This window comes from Sprattus sprattus, assembly GCF_963457725.1.
Source record: "Sprattus sprattus genome assembly, chromosome: 2".
Taxonomy (NCBI): domain Eukaryota; kingdom Metazoa; phylum Chordata; class Actinopteri; order Clupeiformes; family Clupeidae; genus Sprattus; species Sprattus sprattus.
In genome coordinates, this window is record NC_137921.1 from 25,475,170 (window position 1) to 25,481,169 (window position 6,000).

The following is a 6,000-nucleotide window of genomic DNA, read 5'->3' on the forward strand; positions in this document are numbered from 1 at the left end:
TGTATTTGTTTCAGTGGGGATATATTGTAGTGAACCCATGTCCCTTGTAGAACGTATTAATCTCGCCATGTACACATCTATATTGTTATAATAGACAGTTTATGCATTAATGCCACCAATAGCATATTATTTATAATCGTGTTCTTTTAAACATCTCGCTGTAGGTGATGGCGGGCAAAACAACAATATAACCCATTGAATCAGGTTCAGTGATTGAGCGAACGTGAACCAATATATCTATCTCGTTATCTATTCGCTGAACCTTAGTTTTTTCTTCCTCGAATCTCCATGGTGGCAGTAACTTGCTGGCAAGTTCTCCAGTCTTTTAACGGTGCGCTCAATAATGATTGCCCAGCGCGTATCTGGCTTGATAAATTTCACGGAAAATGCGGTGAAACACCGTGCGTTAATGTGCGCCTGGCAAAGGCGCAGATTAAGATGCGTTCGCAAATCAATGTTAGTAAATCAGGGTCTTTAAAGGGTGGAGTAAGCACAGTTTGCCCAGCGCAGATCTGGCTTGATAAATACCACGGAAAATGCGCATAAACACTGTGCGTTAATTTGCGAACGCAGATTAAGCAGCGCTCGCATATTAGTAAATCAGGCCCTTAGACTCAGAAAAGTACTTAGTGATATTTCTTGTCTGCTACAATAAATATCTTTGGCTCTGATCCAAACCACTTCAAGCTCCTTGATTGAGACTCCATTCTACAACCACCGAGACCACCTTTTGTGATTAAGTGCAGTAGCCTAAATATAGAAAAGAATCTTACACACGTCGATTTTCAGACTTTGGAACACATTTATATCAAAACTATGTGATTAAGCTACTTACCATTCAACCATGAGGGACAGGGATGCAGTGTCACTGCATGGTCAAAATTGGAGGGTCGTGGCTAAAACACAGGCTCAGCCAATGGACTAAAACTCTTGTGTTTCGGCAGTGACATGAAAACTGGGGACATGATTTTTTGAGTATAGTTTATTTATTTAAATAAAACCCACAATAAATCTAAATATTCCAAATTATGTTTAAACCCAATCATAAAGATCTTTGAAATTAGATCACTGAAAAAAATCGAAAAGTGTTATTTACAGGCATTGAAATTTCCCAATAGAAAGTACCCTATAAATGATGATTTTGTATATATTGAGCTGATCACTATCTCATTTAATGCATTGGGTTTATATAGACCCTAACATTTGCTAAGTAAATATCTATGCCTAAATACCTTATTGTTTTGTAAATAGTTTTTATTGTTGAGGGACTGCACTTTACACAAATTCGGTAGAATGGCCCATATAGAGAAGCACTATATAGATTGAATTGATCGATTGGTTGATACAAACCACACCTGTGCTGGGAGAAGGGAGCGAGAGCACTGCCCTCACCAGTAGAGGGTGGATGGCCACACACAATGAGCTACACAGTTCAGAATAGATGCCGGGAGAGGGAGGCAGGAACAGCTGCTTTCACCGACAAATATTTGCCGGACAACAACTACAAACCACACCTGTGCTGGGAGCGGGGAGCGAGAGCACTGTCCTCACCAGGAGAGGGTGGATGGCCACAAACAATGAGCTGAAACAATAGTATAACTCCTGGGCTTCCCCACAGACATTGCAGGGAGAAAAAAATGCGAGGTGCAGTCGCCTATAACAATGGCCTTCTTTTAATGAATCTGACTCAATTCAATTGAGGATTCAATTTAGTGTCAGGGCGCCGGAGGTGGGATGCGAAACCGGGGGACGCTGGCGTGGTAAACCAGCGATTTCAAACGGTGGGAGAGGGGGCGGACACGCAGCCTTCACCACGTTTATCAGAAAAAAATAGTGCCGCAAGGCTACCTATAACAAAATAGGGCTAGTTACAAGCTAGCCGGTAAGTATCAAACAAACTATAAGTATAGTATCACGCCGGGAGTACTCTCCACTCTCCACTCAAGCGCGTACAACCTGTACAAGTTGCACTAATGCCAACAGCTGGCCAGGCAAAAGTAACTTAACTGCCCATGTGGTGGGAAGGGGCGCAGACGCTACCTACATCACAAAAGCAACTTGTGAATTACGGCCTTGCATACCTACCGGCATGCGCAGGCAAAATACTTATCCGATGAAGAATCGGCGGTCTTTGGAGGGCGAGCAATGTTCGCAGCTCCGACGTGATGTCTCAAGACCAACAGCACGGAACGGAATCAAGCACTTAATTCCTTAGCTTCTTTAGCGTACACACGTATTACCTGCGAGCGAGAAGATGAAAGGAACAAATCCCCTGATTCCACCGGAAGCTCTCCGTGGGTCATCTGGGGTCACGGTGGTGACTGTGACTGTTGGTATTGACACTCGATCTGCGCGTGCGCGAGATGGATCATCCAGTGCTTGAAAGCACCGTCTAGCGGTCAGTAAGGATGAAATAGAATCTAAATGTGACTAAAAAAGGGGATAGGTTAGAGAAAAACAAATAGAAAACATAAAATCATCAGTTTGGGTCAAACCAGCCTTACCTGTACAAGTATTGTTAGCACTACTCTTCAAGCTTGGATCAGTGACGTTATATCCACTCCAGCATGTACAGTTGTAGTCTCCAATGGTGTTGTTGCAGACTGAGTTTGGACCACAGACCGATGGGGTCTCAAGGCATTCATTCACATCTAAAACCACAAGTTCAACAATGTTGTACTGAGGTCTGTACTGAGGTCTGGTAACATTTTGAAAGATAGACACCTAAAGCATTTATTTTTTAATTTACCTGTACAGTGATTGCTCAAACTAATGGGTTGGTTTAATTTTTTAGTTGAAATCATCTATATGTATGCTTCAGCTAATTGCACAGGGTCTCAAGGCATTCATTCATATTTAAAACCATAAGTCTAACAATGTTGTAATGAGAAAAAAGTGCGGTACATTTTTAAAGATAGACACCTAAATCATTTATGTTTTCATTTACCTGTGCACTGATTGCTAAGACTTATGGATTGGTTTTCTCTGTTCACTTGATATCCACTCAGGCAGGAACAGTTGTAGCTTCCATTGTAATTGGTGCAGTTGGAGTTGAATGGTGTTGTTGTTGTTGAAGAAGTGGTTGTCGTTGTTGTTGAAGGAGTGGGTGTTGTTTTAGGGGATGGTGTTGTTGTAGGAGTGGGTGTTGTTGTTGTTGGAGTGGGTATTGTTGTAGGAGATGGGGTTGTTGTTGTTGAATGAGTGGGTGTTGTTGTTGTAGGAGTGGGTGTTGTTGTTGTAGGAGTGGGTGATGTTGTTGAAGAAGCGGGTGGTGTTGTTGATTTTGAAGGAGTGGGTGTTGTTGTAGGAATGGGTGTTGTTGTTGTTGGAGTGGGTATTGTTGTAGGAGATGGGGTTGTTGTTGTTGAATGAGTGGGTGTTGTTGTTGTAGGAGTGGGTGTTGTTGTTGTAGGAGTGGGTGTTGTTGTTGTAGGAGTGGGTGTTGTTGTTGAAGAAGCGGGTGGTGTTGTTGATTTTGAAGGAGTGGGTGTTGTTGTAGGAATGGGTGTCAATGCAGATGGTGTTGTTGTTGATGAAGGATTTGGTGTTGTTGTAGGAGCGGGTGTTGTTGATGTTGAAGGAGTGGGTGTTGTTGATGTTGAAGGAGTGGGTGTTGTGGATGTTATAGGAGTGGGTGTTGTGGATGTTGTAGGAGTTGGTGTTGTAGGAGCGAGTGTTGTTGCAGGAGCGGGTGTTGTTGCAGGAGAGGGTGATAATGCAGGAGCGGGTGTTGTTGTTGTAAGATTTGGTGTTCTTGTAGGAGCGGGTGTTGTTGTAGGAGTTGGTGTTGTTCTTGGAGCGGATGTTGCTGTTGTTGAAGCAGTGGGTGTTGTTGTTGTAGTATTTGGTGTTGTTGTAGGAGCAGGTGTTGTTGTTATTGAAGCGGGTGTTGTTGTTGGAGGAGTGGGTGTTGTATTTGTTGTAGGAGATGGTGTTGTTGTTGTTGTTGTAGGATTTGGTGTTGTTGTAGGAGCGGGTGTAGTTGTTGTACGAGCGGGTGTTGTTGTTTTAGGAGTGGGTGTTGTTGTTGTAGGAGTAGGTGTTGTTGTTGAAGAAGTGGGTGGTGTTGTTAATTTTGAAGGAGTGGGTGTTGTTGTAGGAATGGGTGTTATTGCAGATGGTGTTGTTGTTGATGAAGGATTTGGTGTTATTGTAGGAGCGGGTGTTGTTGATGTTGAAGGAGTGGGTGTTGTTGATGTTGTAGGAGTGAGTGTTGTAGGAGCGAGTGTTGTTGTTGTTGTTGTTGTTGTAAGATTTGGTGTTCTTGTAGGAGCGGGTGTTGTTGTTGGAGTGGGTGTTGTAGGAGCGGGTGTTGTTGTAGGAGATGGTGTTGTTGATTTTGAAGGAGCGGTTATTGTTGTAGGAGTGGGTGTTGTTGCAGGAGCGGGTGTTGTTGTAGGAGTTGGTGTTGTTCTTGGAGCGGGTGTTGCTGTTGTTGAAGCAGTGGGTGTTGTTGTTGTAGGATTTGGTGTTGTTGTAGGAGCAGGTGTTGTTGTTGTTGAAGCGGGTGTTGTTTTTGTAGGAGTGGGTGTTGTTGGAGGAGTGGGTGTTGTTTTTGTTGTAGGAGATGGTGTTGTTGTTGTAGGATTTGTTGTTGTTGTAGGAGCGGGTGTTGTTGTTGTTGTTGAAGGAGTGGGTATTGTTGTAAGAGATGGTGTTGTTGTTGTTTTTGAAGGAATGGGTGTTGTTGTTGTAGGAGTGGGTGTTGTTGTTGAAGGAGTGAGTGTTGTTGCAGGAGCGAGTGTTGTTGTTGTTGAAGGACTGGGTGTTGTTGACAGAGAGGGTGTTGTTGTTGGAGTGGGTATTGTTGTAGGAGATGGTGTTGTTGTTGTTGAAGGAGTGGGTGTTGTTGCAGGAGCGGATGGTGTTGTTTTTGAAGGACTGGTTGTTGTTGCAGGAGCGGGTGTTGTTGTTGTTGAAGGAGTGGGTATTGTTGTAGAAGATGGTGTTGTTGTTGTTGAAGGAGATGATGTTGTTGTTGTTGTAGGATTTGGTGTTGTTGTAGGAGAGGGTGTTTTTCTAGGAGCTGGTGTTGTTGTGACTAATGAGATGAAAATTGAAAATTGTAGTGTATATATTTTGAGGAATACTGATGTTGAATATCTGATTAAACTTTTTAACATACAATGTATGACATGTGCACTAAATTCATATTCATATCTATATACTATTATTATTTGTGTAGATACAGTTGTTAGTTCAGTGTACATAGGTTTGTGTTAGCATGGTACTATGTGAGTGTCAAATTTACAGTTGTAGGTGAAGTAGACATTGTTGTAAATGTGGTCTTCAATGTATGACTGTAGATATTGATTACAAACAGATGTTACTAGGTGTAGGTGTACATACCGATGCTATGAGGATCAATTATAATTTCATGTGTTATACATTATAGGTGTTAGGGACGTAGATGCACATGTTCATTGAAGTGAGTGTGACTTGCATAGATGCAGTTTTCTCTATGTTTATAGATAGAGGTGTGTAGCACACAGTAATGTTGTTGTACACTTAGACGAACTTGTTGGATAAACATGGTAGTGGAAGAACAGAAATATTTAAGCTATAGATTGTTGTTTCAAATATGGTTGTACATGCAGATTCAGGCACAGATTTAGGTATAGTAAGGGCATTTGGAAGTATGTGTTAGATTGAATGGTAGGTGTTTGGTGTGTATATGTTTAAGTGTTCATATGGGTACGTTTGGATGTAGATGAAGGTTCACATGTAATTGTAGGTGAAATTTTGTGATTATGTATCTGTTGTAGTAGAGGCAGTAGTTGTAGATGGAGGTCAATACTTCAGCTTTCCATTGAACAAACTGACCTGTGCAGGGATTACTTTCGCTGACTGTCAAACTCATGTCATTCACTAGATATCCAATCTGGCAAGAGCAGCTGTAGCTTCCATTGTTGTTGTAGCACACAGAGTTTGGCCCACACAGAACTGAAACCTCCACACACTCATCTATATCTGCAAATGTAAAATAAGAAAATATTACTA